The sequence below is a fragment of the Moschus berezovskii genome, chromosome X (genome assembly GCF_049115385.1).
Source record: "Moschus berezovskii isolate FMDL1 chromosome X, NW_MosBer_1.0, whole genome shotgun sequence".
NCBI lineage: Eukaryota > Metazoa > Chordata > Mammalia > Artiodactyla > Moschidae > Moschus > Moschus berezovskii.
In genome coordinates, this window is record NC_142488.1 from 79,189,893 (window position 1) to 79,210,886 (window position 20,994).

The following is a 20,994-nucleotide window of genomic DNA, read 5'->3' on the forward strand; positions in this document are numbered from 1 at the left end:
GCTAGTAAAGTCATGCTCAAAATTCTCCAAGCCAGGCTTCAGCAGTATGTAAACCGTGAACTCCCAGATGTTCAAGCAGGTTTTAGAAAAGGCAGAGGCACCAGAGATCAAATTGCCAACATCCGCTGGATCATGGAGAAAGCAAGAGAGTTCCAGAAAAACATCTATTTCTGCTTCATTGACTATGCCAAAGCCTTTGACTGTGTCGATCACAATAAACTGTGGAACATTCTGAAAGAGATGGGAATACCAGACCACCTGACCTGCCTCTTGAGAAACCTGTATGCAGGTCAGGAAGCAACAGTTAGAACTGTACATGGAACAACAGACTGGTTCCAAATAGGAAAAGGTGTACGTCAAGGTTGTATATTGTCACCTTGCTTATTTAACTTATATGCAGAGTACATCATGAGGAACGCTGGGCTGGAAGAAGCACAAGCTGGAATCAAGATTGCTGGGAGAAATAGCAATAACCTCAGATATGCAGATGACACTACCCTTATGGCAGAAAGTGAAGAGAAACTCAAAAGCCTCTTGATGAAAGTGAAAGAGGAGAGTGAAAAGGTTGGCTTGAAGCTCAACATTCAGAAAACAAAGATCATGGCATCTGGTCCCATCACTTCATGGGAAATAGATGGAAAAACAGTGGAAACAGTGTCAGACTTTATTTTGGGGGGCTCCAAAATCAGTGCAGATGCTGATTGCAGCCATGAAATTAAAATTCGCCTGCTCCTTGGAAGGAAAGTTATGACCAACCTTGATAGTATATTAAAAAGCAGAGACATTACTTTGCCAACCAAGGTCCGTCTAGTCAAGGCAATGGTTTTTCCCGTGGTCATGTATGGATGTGAGAGTTGGACTGTGAAGAAGCTGATCGCCGAAGAATCGATGCTTTTGAACTGTGGTGTTGGAGAAGACTCTTGAGAGTCCCTTATACTGCAAGGAGATCCAACCAGTCCATTCTAAGGGAGATCAATCCTGGGTGTTCATTGGAAGTACTGATGCTAAAGCTGAAACTGCAATACTTTGGCCACCTCATGCGACGAGTTGACTCACTGGAAAAGACTCTGATGCTGGGAAAGGTTGGGGGCGGGAGGAGAAGAGGACGACGGAGAATGAGGTGGCTGGATGGCATGACCGACTCTGTGGACATGAGTTTGAGTGACCTCCGGGAGTTGGTGATGGACAGGGAGGCCTGGCGTGCTGTGATTCATGGGGTCGCGGAGAGTCGGACACGACTGAGCGACTGAACTGAACTGAGGGGGGAAAAATGGTACAGATGAACATATTTTCAAGGCAAAAATGGGGAAGCAAACATAGAGAATGGACACGTGAACACAGACGGGAAAGAGGAGAGTGGGATGAATTGGAAGATTAGGATTGACATATATACACTACCATGTGTGAAATAGATAGTTAGTGGGAACCTGAAGTAAAGCCCAGGAAGCCCAGCTTGGGGCTGTGATGACTTCGGTGGGTGAAATAGGAGGGTAGAAGGGACGTCGATGAGGGAGGGGATATAGCTGATTCACTACAGCAGTAACAAACACAGAACTGTAAAGCAATTATACTACAATTAAAATAAAAAGACAGAGGTAGCATCAAGATGCTGTCATTTTCAGTGACCTTCCTGAGAACCTACTCTTTCATCAAAGTGAAAAAATAAACTGTTCCTAATCTCACACGCTAGTAAAGTCATGCTCAAAATTCTCCAAGCCAGGCTTCAGCACTTTGTGAGCCGTGAACTCCCAGATGTTCAAGCAGGTTTTAGAAGAGGCAGAGGCACCAGAGATCAAATTGCCAACATCCGCTGGATCATGGAGAAAGTAAGAGAGTTCCAGAAAAACATCTATTTCTGCTTCATTGACTATGCCAAAGCCTTTGACTGTGTCGATCACAATAAACTGTGGAACATTCTGAAAGAGATGGGAATCCCAGACCACCTGATCTGCCTCTTGAGAAACCTGTATGCAGGTCAGGAAGCAACAGTTAGAACTGTACATGGAACAACAGACTGGTTCCAAATAGGAAAAGGTGTACGTCAAGGTTGTATATTGTCACCTTGCTTATTTAACTTATATGCAGAGTACATCATGAGGAACGCTGGGCTGGAAGAAGCACAAGCTGGAATCAAGATTGCTGGGAGAAATATCAATAACCTCAGATATGCAGATGACACTACCCTTATGGCAGAAAGTGAAGAGGAACTCAAAAGCCTCTTGATGAAAGTGAAAGAGGAGAGTGAAAAGGTTGGCTTGAAGCTCAACATTGAGAAAACAAAGATCATGGCATCTGGTCCCATCACTTCATGGGAAATAGATGGAAAAACAGTGGAAACAGTGTCAGACTTTGTTTTTTTGGGCTCCAAAATCACTGCAGATGCTGATTGCAGCCATGAAATTAAAAGACGTTTGCTCCTTGGAAGGAAAGTTATGACCAACCTTGATAGTATATTAAAAAGCAGAGACATTACTTTGCCAACCAAGGTCCGTCTAGTCAAGGCAATGGTTTTTCCCGTGGTCATGTATGGATGTGAGAGTTGGACTGTGAAGAAGGCTGATCGCCGAAGAATCGATGCTTTTGAACTGTGGTGTTGGAGAAGACTCTTGAGAGTCCCTTATACTGCAAGGAGATCCAACAAGTCCATTCTAAAGGAGATCAATCTTCGATGTTCATTGGAGGGACTGATGCTAAAGCTGAAACTGCAATACTTTGGCCACCTCATGCGACGAGTTGACTCACTGGAAAAGACTCTGATGCTGGGAAAGGTTGGGGGCGGGAGGAGAAGGGGACAACGGAGAATGAGATGGCTGGATGGCATGACCGACTCTGTGGACATCAGTTTGAGTGTACTCCAGGAGTTGGTGATGGACAGGGAGGCCTGGCGTGCTGTGATTCATGGGGTCGCAGAGAGTCGGACACGACTGAGCGACTGAACTGAACTGAAATGAATGCTGAAATCTGATGAAATAGAGGGAAGAATTAGTCAATGAAAGGAATTACTTTTCTCGGCAATAACATTAAGACAAAAGAACCATATGCTATTAATGCCATCGTTCTATTCAGTTCAGTTCAGTTCAGTTCAGTTCAGTCCCTCAGTCATGTCCGACTCTTTGTGACCCCATGAATCACAGCATGCCAGGCCTCCCTGTCCATCACAAACTCGTGGAGTCTACCCAAACTCATGTGCATCGAATCAGTGACGCCAACCAGTCATCTCATTCTCTGTCGTCCCCTTCTCCTCCCGCCCCCAATCCCTACCAGCATCAAGGTCTTTTCCAATGAGTCAACTCTTTACATGAGGTGGCCAAAGTATTGGAGTTTCAGCATCAGCCCTTCCAATGAACACCCAGGACTGGTCTCCTTTAGGATGGACTGGTTGAATCTCATTGCAGTCCAAGGGACTCTCAATAGTCTTCTCCAACAATTGATCTTCAAAAACATCAATCCTTCGGCGCTCAGCTTTCTTCACAGTTCAACTCTCACATCCATAAATGACCACTGGAAAAACCTTAGCCTGACTAGACGGACCTTTTTTGGAAAAGTAATGTCTCTGCTGTTTAATATATTATCAAGGTTGGTCATAACTTTCCTTGCAAGGAGTAAGTGTTTTTTCAATTCATGGCTGCAATCACCAACTGCAGTGATTTTGGAGCCCCCCAAAATAAAGTCTGACACTATTTCCCCATCTATTTCCCATGATGTGAGGGGACCAGATGCCATGATCTTTGTTTTCTGAATGCTGAGCTTTAAGCCAACTTTTTCACTCTCCTTTTTCACATTCATCAAGAGGCTTTTGAGTTCCTCTTCACTTTCTGCCATAAGGGTGGTGTCATCTGCATTTCTGAGGTTATTGATATTTCTCCTGGCATTCTTGATTCCAGCTTGTGCTTCTTGCAGCCCAGCATTTCTCACGATTTACTCTGCATATAAGTTAAATAAGCAGGGTTATAATATACAGCCTTGACGCACTCTTTTTCCTATTTGGAACCAGTCTCTTGTTCCATGTCCAGTTCTAACTGTTGCTTCCTGATCTGCATACAGGTTTCTCAAGAGGCAGGTCATGTGGTCTGGTATTCCCATCTCTTTCAGAATTTTCCACATGTTTACTGTGATCCACACAGTCAAAAGCTTTGGCATAGTCAATAAAACAGAGATACATGTTTTTCTGCAACTCTCTTGTTTTTTTGTTTTTTTTTGATGATCCAGCAGATGTTGGCAATTTGATCTCTAGTTCCTCTGCCTTTTCTAAAGCCAGCTTGAACATCTGGAAGTTCATGGTTCACGTATTGCTGAAGCCTGGCTTGGAAAATTTTGAGCGTGACTTTCCTACTGTGTGAGATGAGTGCAATTGTGCAATAATTTGAGGATTCTTTGGCATTACCTTTCTTTTTGATTGAAATGAAAACTGACCTTCTCCAGTCCTGTGGCCACTGCTGATTTTTCCAAATTTACTGGCATAGTGAGTGCAGTACTTTCACAGCATCATCTTTCAGGATTTGAAATAGCTCACTTGGAATTCCATCAACTCCACGAGCTTTGTTTGTAGTGATGCTTTGTTCTATTCAGTTCAGTTCAGTCGCTCAGTCGTGTCCGACTCTCCGCGACCCCATGAATCACAGCACGCCAGGCCTCCCTGTCCATCACCAACTCCCGGAGTTCACTCAAACTCATGTCCACAGAGTTGGTGATGCCATCCAGCCATCTCATTCTCTGTCGTCCCTTTCTCCTCCCGCCCCCAAATTTTCCCAGCATCAGACTGGTTCCAGATAGGAAAAATAGTACGTCAAGGCTGTATATTGTCAAGTTATGAACAACCTTGTTCTATTAGTCTTTGCTAAATATCACATAATGAAATAAACATGTGTGATGCCTTAAACCTTGTGCATGGGCTTTGCCAAAATTAGCCTCACTGCTATTAATATTTTAATGTAAATTCTTTTCTTCCAAAAAGAGTTGATAGTTCCTTAAATACTTGATTCTGCTTTCCATACTATAACTTTAAAGTATGTATGGACTTGGTGACTTCAAGGCTAATCAAATACATGAGTAACAATTAAAGTCATTTTACATGTAATCCATTTTGTATTGTATTTCTCTTGACAGTGCTACAAATGAATGCTGAAAGAAATGTTCTGGAAATATTGCTTGGAATCTAAATGACTTCACAATATTGAACACTCAGAAACAGTTGTTACTAGTTTCTAGTAATTCTATGGAGCTTATAGCAAACCAATAAACTTTTAATAGAATTAAAGTAAATTTATTTTAGTACCCATTATATTTATATTGAGAACATTGCATTTATTTCCTTACTGTTTTCTTAAATAGACATGTCTCTGGTTTTATCCATTTGAAACTATGCAAATGGATAAACTATTGCATTTCTCTGGCCCAAAGATGAATCAGTAAAGTAAGGGGAAGAAAAGAAAATTAAAAAAAAATTCATGTTGATACTTGATAAATCAAATAGTGGTATAACTCATAAATAAACTTTTAGTCTTTACTCCAGCATTCCTCAGTCTACAGAGTAAACAGCTTTTATGTAATCAGTTTTAGAATTCAATCTCTTTGAAACTATTTTTAGTACTTACTGGCACTGTATGCATTTTCTGGGCAACTGTACTAGATTTATAACTCTGGAAGTGCTGTGTTATTTATCACCTTTCATTAGGCAATGAAGTGGTGTCTTGCACATGCATATGTTGAAAATGTTAAAGTTTAGTACAATGGTTCAGTTAATTCCTTCCAAGAACAATAGGCAAAAAAAAAAATAGCTTTTAACTTGGCAAAGAATATTCTGTATTCATTTTTGTAAAGCAAATATACTTCTCTTGGGAACTTTATATCCAACACTAACTTTCTCTTCCTTCATTTTACAAATCCCTACAAAGAATTAAAGTCTCAGATGAGCTTAATAACAGCTTGCTTATTTCAGCAATTTTTATCCTATATTTGCAAATTCAAAGCTTATTTTTGAATTTAGGAAGAAATGTGACTCACAATGTAAATTAAGTCTTTTGAAACATGAGGTTATCAGTAAGTTCATAATTTTTTCCTAACCTTAACTGGAATTGGCAATTATGTGTGTGTGAGATAAAACAAGTTGAAGACATTAGGATCCAAAATGAACTTACAATGTGTTACATTCAGTTCAATAATATGTTGTTTTCTTCTCTGAGTTTTTGTTTTCTGTTTTTATCTTTGCATATGTGTGTATTTGACAGATACAGGGTTTTGTATTTTATATGTACACAGACCACCCACACTAAGTACTTGTTATTATTTCTTCCAAAAATAAAAGGTATACAACTAGGTTATAAACTTTTACCAGAGATTGATACTGCATCTTATTACATCCATAACATAAACAGTAATTGTTTTATGAAATAATTCTGAAATTGTTTTTTGGACAATTTAACTAAAGCAAAAGAAGAAAAAACAACAACAAACAACAACCTAAGTCAACAATTACAATATATTCCAATTTGGGCATAGACTGAGAATTAGAAACAAGAACAACCAAACTCTGCCCTCTCTCTCTTTTTTTTTTTTCTTTTAAAATAGGAATTATCATTTTAACGCATGCGTTTCTTCATCTAACAAGTCCATATTTATTGTGTTTGTATATGCCTTGTATATGCCAGGTGCTGTGTCCTTAGGTATAGTGAAGCTTGATGCCATTGTATCCTACACTCTCCTTCATTAATGTAACAGAGGCTTAAGTAAGTTTCCAAGAAAGACACACAAGTGAGTGTACTCTCGCCAAAGGATGACCATTTGAAACAGAGAGCAAAGGATTTTATGAAGTGGTTTGTCCCTATAAACAAGAAGGAAATGATTCTAAGTAAGTTTGGAATTCAGGATACTATCTATACAATTATCCCAAATTTTTCTTTTTGAACACAAGGCGTGTGTGTGCTATATCAAGGTGATGAATTAAGAAGCCATATAACTTAATTTCTCTTTTGATCTTTTCCATTTTTCTCATATAGTATTCTAACGTATGGCAAAGAGCTTCTGTTGTTTTTCATCCTTCATGTGGGTTTGAATGTCAGTTGTGCTAACTGACATGGGGTAGAAGTAGAAAGCATATTAAAAAGCAGAGACATTACTTTACCGACAAAGGCACGTTTCCTCAAAGCTATGGTTCTTCCAGTAGTCATGTATATTTTATTTATTTAATTTTTAATTTATTTATTTTTTAAAATATAAATGTATTTATTCTAATTGGAGGCTAATTACTTTACAATATTGTATTGGTTTTGCATACATTGACATGAATCCACCACAGGTGTACACGTGTTCCCCATCCTGAACTCCCTTCCCTCCTCCCTCCCTATCCCATCCCTCTGGGTCATCCTAGTGCACCAGCCCCGAGCATCCTGTCTCATGCATCGAACTTGGACTGGTGATTCGTTTCACATATGGTAATATACATGTTTCAATGCCATTCGCCCAAATCATCCCACCCTCGCCCTCTCCCACCGAGTCCAAAAGACTGTTCTATACATCTGTGTCTCTTTTGCTGTCTCGCATACAGGATTATATTTACCATCTTTCTAAATTCCATATATATGCTTTAGTATACTGTATTGGTCTTCTTCTTTCTAGCTTACTTCACTCTGTATAATAGGTTCAAGTTTCATCCACCTTATTAGAACTGATACAAATTTATTCTTTTTAAAGGCTGAGTAATACTCCATTGTGTATGTGTACTACAGCCTTTTATCCATTCATCCGCAGATGGACATCTAGGTTGCTTCCATGTCCTGGCTATTATAAACAGTGCTACGATGAACTTTGGGTTACACGTGGCTCTTTCAGTTTTGGTTTCCTTAGTGTGTATGCCCAGAAGTGCTATTGCTGGGTTGTATGGCAGTTCTATTTCCTGTTTTTTAAGGAATCTCCACACTGTTCTCCATAGTGGCTGTACTAGTTAGCATCCCCACCAACAGTGTAAGAGGGTTCCCATTTCTCAACACCCTCTCCAGCATTTACTGCTTGTAGACTTATGGATAGCAGCCATTCTGACTGGTGTGAAATGGTACCTCACTGTGGTTTTGATTTGCATTTCTCTGATTATGAGTGATGTTGAGCATCTTTTCATTTGTTTGTTAGCCATCTGTATGTCTTCTTTGGAGGAATGTCTGTTTAGTTCTTTGGACCATTTTTTTTTACTGGGTCATTTATTTTTCTGGAATTGAGCTGCAGGAGTAGCTTGTGTATTTTTGAGATTAGTTCTTTGTCAGTTGCTTCATTTGCTATTATTTTCTCCCATTCTGAAGGCTGTCTTTTCAGCTTGCTTATAGTTTCCTTGGCTGTGCAGAAGCTTTTAATTTTAATTAGGTCCCATTTGTTTATTTTTGCTTTTATTTCCAATATTCTGGGAGGTGGGTCATGGAGGACCATGCTGTGATTTATGTTGGAGAGTGTTTTGCCTAAGTTCTTCTCTAGAAATTTTATAGTTTCTGGTCTTAGGTTTAGATATTTAATCCATTTTGAGTTTATTTTGGTGTATGGTGTTAGAAAGTGTTCTAGTTTCATTCTTTTACAAATGGTTGACAAGTTTTCCCAGCACCACTTGTTAAAGAGGTTGTCTTTGCTCCATTGTATATTCTTGCTTCCTTTGTCAAAGATAAGGTTTCCATGGGTGCATGGATTTATCTCTGGACTTCCTATTTTCTTCCTCTGATCTATATTTCTGTCTTTGTGCCAGTACCATACTGTCTTGATGACTGTGGCTTTGTAGTAGAGACTCAAGTCAGGCAAGTTGATTCCTCCAGTTCTATTCTTCTTTCTCAAGATTGCTTTGGCTAATCGAGGCTTTTTGTATTTCCATACAAATTGTGAAATTTTTTGTTCTAGCTCTGTGAGAAATAGCATTGGTAGCTTGATATGGATTGCATTGATTCTATAGATTGCTTTGGATAGTATACTCATTTTCACTATGTTGATTCTTCCGATCCACGAACACAGTATATTTGTCCATCTATTAGTGTCCTCTTTGATTTCTTTCACGTGTGTTTTATAGTTTTCTATATATAGGTCTTTTATTTCTTTAGGTAGATATATTCCTAGGTATTCTATTCTTTTTGTTGCAATGGTGAATGGAATTGTTTCCTTAATTGCTCTTTCTGTTTTCTCATTATTAGTCTTTAGGAATGCAAGGGATTTCTGTGTGTTGACTTTATATCCTACAATTTTACTGCATTCATTAATTAGCTCTAGTAATTTTCTCATGGAGTCTTTAGGGTTTTCTATGTAGAGCATCATATCATCTGCAAACAGTGAGAGTTTTATTTCTTTTTTTCCAATTTGGATTTCTTTTATTTATTTTTCTGCTCTTATTGCTGTGGTCAAAACTTTCAAAACTATGTTGAGTAGTAGTGATGAGAGTGGGTACCCTTGTCATGTTCCTGACTTTAGGGGAAATGCTTTCAGTTTTTCACCATTGAGGATAATGTTTGCTGTGGGTTTGTCTTATATTGCTTTTATTATGTTGAGGTATGTTCCTTCTATTCCTGCTTTCTGAATGGTTTTTTTTTTTAATCATAAATGGATGTTGAAGTTTGTCAAAGGCTTTCTCTGCATCTATTGAGATAATCATATGGTTTTTATTTTTCAATTTGTTAATGTGGTGTATTACATTGATTGATTTGTGGATATTGAAGAATCCTTGCATCCCTGGGATAAAGACCACTTGGTCATGATGTATGATTTCTTAATGTTTTGTTGGATTCTGTTTGCTAGAATTTTGTAAAGGATTTTTGCATCTATGTTCATCATTGATATTGGCCTGTAGTTTTCTTTTTTTGTGGCATCTTTGTCAGGTTTTGGTATTAGGGTGATGGTGGCCTCATAGAATCAGTTGAGAAGTTTACCTTCCTCTGCAATTTTCTGGAAGGGCTTGAGTAGGATAGGTGTTAGCTCCTTTTTGGTAGAATTATACTGTGAAGCCATCTGGACCTGGGCTTTTGTTTGCTGGAAGATTTCTGATTACACTTTCAATTTCCATGCTTGTGATGGGTCTGTTAAGATTTTCTATTTCTTCCTGGTTCAGTTTCGGAAAGTTGTACTTTTCTATTAATTTGTCCATTTCTTCCAAGTTGTCCATTTTATTGGCATATATTTGCTGAGAGTAGTCTCTTATGATCCTTTGTATTTTTGTGTTGTCTGTTGTGAGCTCTCCATTTTCATTTCTAATTTTATTGATTTGATTTTTCTCCCTTTGTTTCTTGATGAGTCTGGCTAATGGTTTGTCAATTTTATTTATCCTCTCAAAGGACCAGCTTTTGTCTTTGTTTATTTTTGTTGTGGTCTCTTTTGTTTCTTTTGCATTTGTTTCAACCTTAATTTTTAAGATTTCTTTCCTTCTCCTAACCCTGGGGTTCTTCATCTCTTCCTTTTCTAGTTGCTATAGGTGTAGAGTTAGGTTATTTAGTTGACGTTTTTCTTGTTTCTTGAGGTATGCCTGTATTGCTATGAACCTTCCCCTTAGCACTGCTTTTACAGTGTCCCACATTTTTTGGGATTGTTGTGTTTTCATTTTCATTTGTTTCTATGCATATCTTGATTTCTTTTTTGATTTCCTCTGTGATTTGTTGGTTATTCAGCAACGTGTTGTTCAGCTCCATATGTTGGCATTTTTAATAGTTTTTTTTTTTCTGTAGTTTATATATAATCTTACCGCATTGTGAGCAGAAAAGATCCTTGCAATGATTTCCTTTTTTTTTTTTTTTTCTTTTTTGAATTTACCAAGACTAGATTTATGGCCCAGGGTGTGATCTACGCTGGAGAAGGTTTCATGTGCACTTGAGAAAGAGGTGAAATTCCTTGTTTTGCATTGAAATGTCCTATAGATATCAATTAGATCTAACTGGTCCATTGTATCATTTAAAGTTTGTGTTTCCTTGCTAATTTGCTGTTTAGTTGATCTAACCATAGGTGTGATTGGGGTATTAAAGTATCCCACTCTGATTGTGTTATTATTAATTTCCCCTTTCATACTTGTTTGCATTTATCTTACATGTTGCAGTGCTCCTGTGTTGCGTGCATATATATTTATTTATAATTGTTATATCTTCTTCTTGGATTGATCCTTTGATAATTATGTAGTGTCCTTCTTTGTCTCTTTTCACAGCCTTTGTTTTAAAGTCTATCTTATCTGATATGAGTATTGCTAGTCATGTATAGATATGAGACAATAAAGAAAGCTGAGTGCCAAAGAATTGATGCTTTTGAACTGTGGTGTTAGAGAAAACTCTTGAGAGTCCCTTGGACTTCAAGGAGATCAAATGAGTCCATCTTAAAAGAAATCAGTCCTGAATATTATTTGGAAGGACTGATGCTGAAGGTGAAGCTCCAATAATTTAGTCACATGAGGCGAAGAACTGACTCTTTGGAATAGACCCTGATGCTGGGAAAGATTGAAGGCAGGAGGAGAAGGGTACAACAGAGGATAAGATGGTTGTATGGAATCACGGACTCGATGAACATGAATTTGAAGGAGCTCTGGGAGTTGGTGATGGACAGGGAAGCCTGGCACGCTGAAATCCATGGGATCACAAAGAGTAGGAGAGGACTGAACAACTGAACTGAAATGTTTTGTATCCCACATGTGGGGAATTTCTTTTCAAATTGCTTGGACAGTATGAAATTTAAATATATAAACTAGCAAGTCATTTGGATAGCTCTAAATATTTGTGTGGGAGGTATGCACACGATCACCTAACCTGAATGTAGAATTTTATTATGAAAATTGTGACAGCTTAGAACAGTCCTATCCAATAGAACTTTATGTAATGATGGACAAGTTCTATATCTGAGCTGTAAAATATAGTAGCCAATACTCACATATAACTATGAGAACTTAAACATGTCTATTGAGACTGAGGTACTGGTTTTTAAATTTAATTTTAATTAATTAAAATCAGTCAGTCAGTTCAGTCGCTCATTCACCGAGTCTTTGTGATCCCCCCATGGACTGCAGCACACCAGGCTTCCCTGTCCTTCACCAACTCTCGAAGCTTTCTCAAACTCATGTCCACTGAGTCAGTGATACCAACCAACCATCTCATTCTCTGTTGTCTCTTTCTCCTCCTGTCATCCACTTCTTCATTTACAAGTATTTAAATGTAAATACTTGTGACTAATTGCTATTATATTGGACAGAGCAGTCATAGAAGACAGAAGAGTAATATGGACAGTATCCATTATCTACTTTGTACCTCTGATTGTCATCTTGAAAATTTGAAAAAAAACCTATCTTTTAACATTACTGTCACTTCACATAAAATAAAATACAATGAACATGCTATTCTTGGATTTTTCAACCAACCTAAACCTGCTATCATTTGCTTGGGAAAGCAAAGGTCAATTCAAAATTCAAACACGTAAGATCAAACTTTAAATATACAAACATAAAAGACATAAACATAGGGGAATAAAATTAAAAATTAATTTTAATTCTTCCCAGTGAATTCCCAGTGGTCCAGACTTTGCCTTCTAGTGATGAGGGGCTGTTAGCTTGGTCGCTGGTCACGTAGCTTGAATCCCACATGCCATGTGCCCAAAAAAACAAAAAATAAAGCAAGTAACATTGTAACAAATTCTATAAAAAATTTTTAAATGATCCCCATAAGATTTTTTTAGAAAAATTAAAACTATTCTGTTCCTGAGGCATATTACAATCATAGATTGGATAATTGAGTCTTGAAATTCAAGAATTTAAAATATTATTTTTTATGGAAGGAAATTCATGACCAACCTAGATAGCATATTAAAAAACAGAGACATTACTTTGCCAACCAAGGTCCGTCTAGTCAAGGCTATGGTTTTTCCAGTGGTCATGTATGGATGTGAGAGTTGGACTGTGAAGAAAGCTGATCGCCGAAGAATTGATGCTTTTGAACTGTGGTGCTGGAGAAGACTCTTGAGAGTCCCTTGGACGGCAAGGAGATCCATCCAGTCCATTCTAGAGATCAATCCTGGGTGTTCATTGGAAGGACTGATGCTAAAACTGAAACTCCAATCCTTTGGCCACCTCATGCAACGAGTTGACTCACTGGAAAAGACTCTGATACTGGGAGGGATTGGGGGTGGGAGGAGACGGGGACGACAGAGAATGAGATGGCTCGATGGCATCACCGACTCGATGGACATGAGTTTGAGTGAACTCCAGGAGTTGGTGATGGACAGGGAGGCCTGGCGTGTTGTGATTCATGGGGTTGTAAAGCGTCGGACACGACTGAGCGACTGAACTGACTGACTGATATATTCTACTTCTCGTTTATATAACCTCTAATAGTACTTTGTAATCTATCTTTATAGCTCTTAATAAAAATGTAGTTATTTCAATTAGCCTATATCTATTAGTCTCAACATCATTAGATACTTAGATTGTTATTGATTTTCTCTCATCTTAGCTAAAGTTTAATTTCCATTGCATTCGTAAAACATGTTTATTCACCACCTTATCACCAGTGCCTAGATGAATGCTGTGTCCATACTAGCCACTTTCCATTAGCATGCCAAGTATTAACAGAATTGTACTAACTGCCATGGATTTTTGTGAACTGAAGTTCAGAGACTATTTTTTCTACCCGTAAATGAGATATGACAGATATGAACCTTCCTAAATGTCTTTTGAAATATCATTACAAAAATAAATTATCATGAATAACTAAGTTTACTTAGATCAAACGGTAATAGTAAATATTGTATCTGTATTTATTATCATTGTTGCAAAATTATTTTTTCTTAAAATAGATTTGTTAATTTCCACAGTTGTGTAGATATGACATGAAAGATATTCCCTTTGGCAAAGCAAAAGCAGATTGTTTCTTGGTTTATATGAATAAAATATTAATAAACTGCTCATTTAGTTTATGAATCAAAAACAAGGTTATTACAGACTGATTAGCTCATGAAAAATTTTTAAAGTTATATTGAAACAAACTGGTGATTTTAATTAGCATTTCTGAAATGCCACCTTTAATTTTATAATAAGCATTTAATTCTTCCATCAAGATGTATTACGGTCTCAATTTGAATAAGAGTACAACTGAATCTAAACACACACACAAAAATCCAAAGAAATGCAAAATTATCTTCAAGCAATTCATGAGGAAAAATGTAGTTGTAGTTGATTATTTTACTAGATTTTATGTAAAGCAAATAAAATATTTTGCTAAGTTAAAAAAGATAGTATCACCATATAATCTCACCATAAAGTCTAGTGATCCCTAAAAGCTTGATATCATTCATTGGTTTCTAACAATTAGAATCTTATCTTAGACACTAGTATGACAAAACTATGAGAAAAAGACCTCAGATGCTATCCTGTTCTTTCAGGACAGAGCACATAGATGAGATCTCAATAATTAATCTTCACCACATGTCAGCAAAGTTTACATTAAAAATATATATTGGAGAGTTAAAATAATGGTGTGTGGTTGTATGTGTGTATATGAAAGTGTTCATAAATCACCCATGTACTAAGAATCTTAAGATCTTCTGATCTTGTCTTCACTGCTTCCAGTAGCTTTTTATCTTACTCATTTCTGTAAAAATGCTACAAGTAAACACTGGCTAGAACTGCCTCTGAGATCCAGTCAATACTATTCCTCAATCAGTTAACAAGATTTATCTGTGTAGAGCTCATCCTATTGTAGTTCGGAGAAGGGATTTTAAAAAAACTTACATAAATTGGACTTTATCAAAATTAAGATAATTGGCTATTTTAAAGGCTTAAAAGAAAAAAAGTAAACTGTTAGTCACTCAGTGGTGTCCGACTCTTTGCGACCCCATGGATTGTAGCCTGCCAGGAATTTTCTGGGCAATAAGACTGGAGTGGGTTGCCATTTTAAAGACTTAAGGAGAAGCAGAAGGAGAAGGGGATAGCAGAAGATGAGATAGCTAGATAGCATCACTGACTCAATGGACACGAATCTGAATAAAATTAAGGAGACAGTGAAGGAAAGGGAAGACTGGCATGCTGCAGTCTACGGGGTTACAAAGTGTTGGACAGGACTTAGCAACTGAACAACAACAAAAAGCTTTAAGCAGGGCAAAGGCGAATAGAGTTTTGCAAAGAGGATGCACTGGTCATAGCAAACACCTTCTTCCAACAACACAAGACAAGATTCTACACATGGACATCACCAGATGCTCAACACCGAAATCAGATTGATTATATTCTTTGCAGCCAAAGATGGAGAAGCTCTATACAGTCAGCAAAAACAAGACCAGGAGCTGACTGTGGCTGAGATCATGAACTGTTTATTGCCAAATTCAGACTTAAATTGAAGAAAGTAGGGAAATCCACTAGACCATTTAGGTATGACCAAAATCAAATCCCTTATGATTATACAGTGGAAGTGAGAAATAGATTTAAGGGACTAAATCCGATAGCCCGAGTGCCTGAAGAACTATGACCGGAGGTTCACGACGTTTTATAGGAGACAGGGATCAAGACAATCCCTATGGAAAAGAAATGCAAAAAAGCAAAATGGCTGTCTGAGGAGGCCTTACAAATAGCTGTGAAAAGAAGAGGAGCAAAAAGCAAAGGAGAAAAGGAAAGATATAAGCATCTGAATGCAGAGTTCCAAAGAATAGCAAGGAGAGATAAAGCCTTCTTCAGTGATCAATGCAAAGAAATAGAGGAAAACAACAGAATAGGAAAAACAAGAGATCTTTTCAAGAAAATTAGAGATATCAAGGGAACATTTCATGAAAAGATGGGCTCGATAAAGGCCAGAAATGGTTGGACCTAACAGAAGCATAAGATATTAGGAAGAGGTGGCAAGAATACACAGAAGAACTGTACAAAGAAGATCTTCATGACGAAGATAATCACGATGGTGTAATCACTCACGTAGAGCCAGACATCCTGGAATGTGAAGTCAAGGGGGCCTTAGAAAGCATAACTACGAACAAAGCTAGTGGAAGTGATGGAATTCAGGTTGAGTTATTCCAAATTCTGAAAGATGATGCTGTGAAAGTGCTGTACTCAATATGCCAGCAAATTTGGAAAACTCAACAGTAGCCACAGGACGGGAAAAGGTCAGTCTTCGTCCCAATCCCAAAAAAAGGCTTTGCCAAAGAATGCTCAAACTACCACACAACTGCACTCATCTCACATGCTAGTGAAGTCATGCTCAAATTTCTCCAAGCCAGGCTTCAGCAACACATGAACCATGAACTTCCAAATGTTCAAGCTGATTTTAGAAAAGGCAGAGCAACCACAGATCAAATTGCCAACATTCACTGGATCATAGATAAAAAAAGAGAGTTTCAGAAAAACGTCTATTTCTGCTTCATTGACTATGCCAAAGCCTTTGACTGTGTGGATCACACCAAACTGTGGAAAATTCTGAAGGAGATGGGAATACCAGACCACCTGACCTTCCTCTTGAGAAACTGTATGCAGGTTAGGAAGCAACAGTTAGAACTGGTCATGGAACAACAGACTGTTTCCAAATAGGGAAAGGAGTATATCAAGGCTGTGTATTGTCACCCTGCTTATTTAACTTATATACAGAGTACATCATGAGGAACCTGGGCTGGAGGAAACAAAAGCTGGAATAAAGATTGCCGGGAGAAATATCAATAACCTCAGATAGTCAGATGACACCACCTTTATGGCAGAAAGTAAAGAACTAAAGAAAGAGCCTCTTGATGAAGGTGAAAGAGGAGAGTGAAAAAGTTGGCTTAAAGCTCAACATCCAGAAAACAAAGATTATGGCATGTAGTCCCATCACTTCATGGCAAATAGATGGGGAAACAGTGGAAACAGTGGATGACTTTATTTTTGGGGGGCTCCAAAATCACTCCAGATGGTGATTGCAGCCATTAAATTAAAAGACGCTTACTCCTTGGAAGGAAAGTTATGACCAACCTCGACAGCATATTAAAAAGCAGAGACATTACTTTTTCAACAAAGTTCCATCTAGTCACAGTAATGGTTTTTAGAGTGGTCATGTATGGATATGAGAGTTGGACTATAAAGAAAGCTGAGTGGTGAATAATTGATGCTTTTGAACTGTGGCGTCGGAGAAGACTCTTGAGAGTCCCTTGGACTGCAAGGAGATCCAACCAGTCCATCCTAAAGGAAATCAGTCCTGAATGTTCATTGGAAGGACTGATGTTGAGCCTGAAACTCCAAAACCTTGTCCACCTGATGCGAAGAGTTCACTCATTTGAGAAGACACTGATGCTGGGAAAGATTGAGGGCAGGAGGAGAAGGGGACGACAGGGGATGAGATAATTAGATGGCATCACCGCCTCAATGGACATGAGTTTGTGTAAACTCCGGGAGTTGGTGATGGACAGGGAGGCCTGGTGTGCCGCAGTTAATGGGTTGGCAAAGAGTTGGGCACGACTGAGCGACTGAACTGAACTGAAGTTTCTTGTTTGTACTTATCAGGTAGAGGCATCTGAGGTCATCTGTGTTCTATATTTGCACTGTATTTGCATCATTATTGCATGACAATAATGGTAATTATTTTTTAAAAGTACCTAAGACAAGATATTTTAACTTTTGCCTGATCTTTGATCAATAACTTTGACTCACAGCTTTCCATTCTGGCTGATAAGCCTTAAGGATATGATTAAAAATTAAGGAATTGCTGTACTGCTTTTGTCTGGAGTAGAAAAACAAATTGAGTTATTTGGACAATAGTCTAATGTCTACATAAAAATAAAACAGTTAATTTGAAAAAAATTCAGTTACAATATTTGATTGATTCAACTAAATGTGATATTATGAAGATTAATTTTAAGTTCAATTCTCCCTTTGTGGTTCAAGAGAATTTTAGTGATTTAGTTGTTTAGTGTTGAGACATTTCATTCTTCTAGTATTTATTCTAGCATTATGCATAAGGTTTTCAGAACAGGGACTAAAATTGAAGGCTCTTATTTTAACTTGGATAGTCCAAGCAAATTCATTAAAAATAAAAATGACTACATGTCGCTAGATCAAACTTGTCAAATTTCAAATACAAATGAAATAAAATACAACAATCTTTGATGGCAAAAATAATAAGCCAACTATAATTTTAATTTTCTTAAACTGATTATATAATGTACAACAAAAATGCAATTATCAAAGGGTAAAACTAGGTTTTAAATTAGGTCAGTAAAGTGTATGTCCTCATTTATCAGGCTGTAACTGAATTGTTAATGACAGGTGATTCATAGATGTAATATTTCTCCTACAAGGGGCTTCCCTGGTGGCTCAGAGGTTAAAGCATCTACCTGCTATGCAGGAGATTTGGGTTTGGTCCCTGGGTAGGGAATATTCCCTGGAGAAGGAAATGGTAACCCACTCCAGTATTCTTGCCTGGAGAATCCCATGGAGGGAGGAGGCTGGTAGGCTACAGTCCACGTGGTCGCAAAGAGTTGGACATGACTAAGCGACTTCACTTTCATTTTCAAGGAAGAAATAATATTTCGTTTAACTGATCAGTTATTGTTTCTTCAAGGCATGCAATTCTACAGCCTTAATACAGTTAATAAAGCTGAGAAATGGATAATTGAAACATGTCTAAATGAAATAAAAATATGCATGTACACAGTCATTATTAATACATTTAGATGTTATTTCAAAAATGTAGACATACTCACCAATATTCTGAAATAACCTAAATGAGAATATATTTTGAAAAAGAATAGATATATGTACATGTATGACAGAATTACTCGGCTGTACACCTGAAACAAACAAATTGTTACTCCAGTTTAAAATAAAATTTTTGAGAAAATATGGACAAAAATAAACTTCTACTTATCATTGTAGTTAAAAGTCTGGGCTGCGAAGTAAAAAATATCTAAAGTTGATCCCTGACGTAGTTGTTTACTATCTGTTTAACTCTGTGCTCAGTTGCTCAATCATTTCTGACTCTGTGCGACCCCATGGACTGTAGCCCACCAGGCTCCTCTGTCTACGGGATTTTCCAAGAATACTAGAGTGGATTGCCATTTGGGGAAAGTCTCAATTTTCATATTTAACACAAGGATAGAATACATATATATAGTAATGATTATCAAATGTGCAAATTATATATATAGTACAAAAATATACAGAGATTAGCAAGTGTACAAAAATAATAGTAGATGTGCACTTGTTATCATCACTTTCCATTAAATGACCATGGATTTTTCAGTTATTGTAAATTTTTAGATTTGAGAACCAGCTTTCAAGTAAGCCTTTTCTAGATGAAAAGCTAAGAAAATTTCATCAATAACTATGGAAAATAAAATGCTGTTGTTTGTTCCAAGTGAAAACTCTTCAAACTTTGAAAGAAAAAAAGATACAAGCTTAGTCACATAAAATAAATGTTGATTCAAACAAGTATAACTAGAGCAAAATGTGACTACGGTTTTTGGTTTTGAGACTATTTCCTTACATTTAACCAAAAGTCATTAATTTATATTTTGAAAAACAGCGTGACCTTTGAAGGTGTGTTTGCTAAGCAAAAGTTTACAACTCTACTCCATTAATCTATTAAAAGCCTACACCTTTAAAATAAACAGGGGAAGTATTCAGTTCAGTTCAGTTCAGTCGCTCAGTCGTGTCCGACTCTCCGCGACCCCATGAATCACAGCACGCCAGGCCTCCCTGTCCATCACCAACTCCCGGAGTACACTCAAACTCATGTCCACAGAATCGGTGACGCCATCCAGCCATCTCATTCTCCGTCGTCCCCTTCTTCTCCCGCCCCCAACCTTTCCCAGCATCAGAGTCTTCTCCGGTGAGTCAACTAGTCGCATGACGTGGCCAAAGTATTGCAGTTTCGGCTTTAGCATCAGTCCCTCCAATGAACATCCAGGATTGATCTCCTTTAGAATGGACTGGTTGGATCTCCTTGCAGTATAAGGGACTCTCAAGAGTCTTCTCCAACACCACAGTTCAAAAGCATTGATTCTTCGGCGATCAGCCTTCTTCACAGTCCAACTCTCACATCCATACATGACAACAGGAAAAACCATTGCCTTGACTAGACGGACCTTGGTTGGCAAAGTAATGTCTCTGCTTTTTAATATACTATCAAGGTTGGTCATAACTTTCCTTCCAAGGAGCAAGCGTCTTTTAATTTCATGGCTGCAAGTATTAATTTCCTTTAAATAAGCTAAACATAAGTTTAATAAATTAGAGCACTCATAATGTTTATGGAACCTTATAATTTTAATATATTTTTGGTCCAAGGTAACAGGGACATGCTGTTAAAATCAAGATGACTACAAAACTGTTTTTGTAGTATTTCTTCAAAAAGAATGTTTAGATTCAAGACTGATCTATATTGTGATACAGAAGAGTATTACAGTAAAATTTCGGTCAACTTAAGTTGCAGTATAAAAACTTCATGTGGAAGATATAGCTAATATTCAAGTTGGTAAATTATCTAAAATATGTAACATTGTCTTATAAAACATAAGATTTTTAAATAAATTTTTTCAATAAATTAACATATTTGTTCAAAAAGAGTCACCATTTTTGCTATTTAATACACTCTTATTTGATATTTACTATTCAAATCTAAAACCAAACTTGGTGACAACACTCTGGAACATTTCAGGCCTTTGATCATTGCACATCTAACTTTTCATTATTAATGTAAACCCTTTTCCTATGATAAGATATATAATATTGTATGATACAATGAAAAGCATACCTGCCAGAGAGACCTAAATTCTATTCCAGACTGTCACTGATTAGCTTTTGTGACATTCTGCAAGTCACTTCTAACGAAATGGGACCTTCTGGAAAAAAGCATATCTTAAATAAGTGTAATTCATCACACTTAAACAGTATCTGTGTTTTATTATGTTACTTATGAAAAAGTGCAAATTAAGCACAAAATCCAAAAATTCTAAAGGATGACCTTGCTAAGCAAAACAAACAAACAGAAAATGAAAAAAACTAGAGATTCAAGTATATTCCATAATGTCTATGAGCATGTGTTTCACAAAAATGTCCCTATTTCTCTAGTT

At 37.3% G+C, this 20,994-nt stretch overlaps 1 protein-coding gene across 2 annotated transcripts in view; it reads left to right on the plus strand.

The window, feature by feature from the left end:
- The window catches only part of PCDH11X (protocadherin 11 X-linked), a 145,040-nt gene that overhangs the window by 109,981 nt on the left and 14,065 nt on the right, over window positions 1-20,994 (plus strand). The gene's annotated exons all lie outside the window — the stretch shown is intronic.